The sequence below is a fragment of the Amphiura filiformis genome, chromosome 4 (assembly GCF_039555335.1).
Source record: "Amphiura filiformis chromosome 4, Afil_fr2py, whole genome shotgun sequence".
In the NCBI taxonomy this organism is placed as follows: Eukaryota; Metazoa; Echinodermata; class Ophiuroidea; order Amphilepidida; family Amphiuridae; genus Amphiura; species Amphiura filiformis.
Genome location: NC_092631.1, coordinates 9,853,157 through 9,854,803, shown reverse-complemented (window position 1 = coordinate 9,854,803; position 1,647 = coordinate 9,853,157). Strand labels below are relative to the sequence as shown.

Here is a 1,647-nt window from a genome sequence, read left to right as displayed (position 1 = left end):
ATACTGAAAAAGCTCAAAAGTTCCGTCAACTAATCAACTTTGTTGGCATTACTTAAAAGTTGATGTAAGTCGTTGCGTCAACTTTTTAAGTAATGCCAACTTCTGAATTCAAGTTCAGGGAACTTAGAAAAATAAATAAGGTTCAAAGAACCAATTAGTTGAGTTATAACTTAACATGTAAGTTGATGTTACTCGTTCATATTAAGTTACTGGTACTTATTGTTTTGAGTTATTCCAATTTGGTACTTTGTTACTTAATTCACGTAATTGGATCATTTTCTGCACTTAGCAGTATTCCAATATTTATTTTTGTAATCAGTGCAAAATTTTGTATACTATAGCACACCTCTTGAAAATTATGTTAACCTAGTTTCATTTTCTGAGTTGTAACAACTCAATAAAGTAAGTGCAAATGAGTGCGACCAACATAAAAGATATCGAGTCAGCGTTACTCAAAATTGTACGCGTTGGCATTACTCGGAAAGTCGACGCAACGACTTACATCAACTTACTGAATAATGCCAACGAACAATTTCTATGAGTGCAGTAGTTGTTTCAAAATGCTGAAATCACTAGGAAAGAGAAATTACTTTGGGCGGGTAGCAAAATGATTCTTCTATTCACAGCTTTTTTAATTTGTCAAATTAACCAGATGAATGTCCAGTTATGCAAAGAAATGTTTTGGAACTCCTAAATTGATTTTACCATTTTTGAAATACTGTCTTAATAAAACCTTCTAGAAAAACCAATGTCAATGTCAAGCATGTCAATGAATAATTGTTTCACTACAAGATGATTGCACGGTTGACCGGGTTATCGTATAAATACACAAAAATTAAAGAAAACAAAAACACCATTTAATCAATCCTCGTATATTTCATGTATAGGGTGTTGTGCAACTGTTTTCTGAAAGCATCATTTTTGGAAAATGTGACTATTTTTGACCAAATAATTGTTTTTGGAAATGGCACAACTTTGGGAGGATAGCTAAATGATTCGTCTTTTTACAGCTTTTTGAATTTTTCAAATCAACAAATTCAAGTTATGTAAAGAAATGTTTCGTAATTTCAGGCGGGGGTTATTCCTTTTGAACCCTGTATGAAAATATTTCATGTTAGCTGCTACCGCTCAACTAGTCACGGTGGCCGAGTGGTTAAGGCGTTGGACTCGAAATCCAATGGGGTCTCCCCGCACAGGTTCGAATCCTGTCCGTGACGGTTATTTTTCAAAAACAATTTATACGGATAATACGTTTTACGCATTGTTTTTTTCTCTTTTTGTTGTTGTTTTGTTATACCAGTATTGTTTTGTTTGTTTTTTTTGTTTGTTTTTTTGTAGGTGGGGGTGTGGTTCCTTTGTTTGTTTGTTTGTTTCCTTAACATAAGAAATCTCATAAACACAATTTTGGTGCAATTTGATTTGTCATGTTCCCCTTCAGAGTTTAATGCAGCCAAAGCCCAATAGAAATAAAGAGTTAAAAAATAGCTCCCCTCAGCTCCCTAAAATTACAAGACACTCCTTTGCATAACGTGACGTACTCGTACATTTTATTGATTTAAACATTTTAAAAACCTGTGAAACATTTTTCTATCCTACCAAAGTTCTTCCTTTTCGAAATCATTTTTCTTTGGTCAAAAATAATCACAT

The 1,647-nt window shown here is 33.2% G+C and overlaps 1 non-coding gene across 1 annotated transcript; it reads left to right on the top strand.

The window, feature by feature from the left end:
• Positions 1-1,135: 1,135 nt before the first annotated feature.
• Positions 1,136-1,217, top strand: Trnas-cga (transfer RNA serine (anticodon CGA)). The gene has a single exon. It is a non-coding gene; the product is annotated as a tRNA-Ser (tRNA).
• Positions 1,218-1,647: the final 430 nt, after the last annotated feature.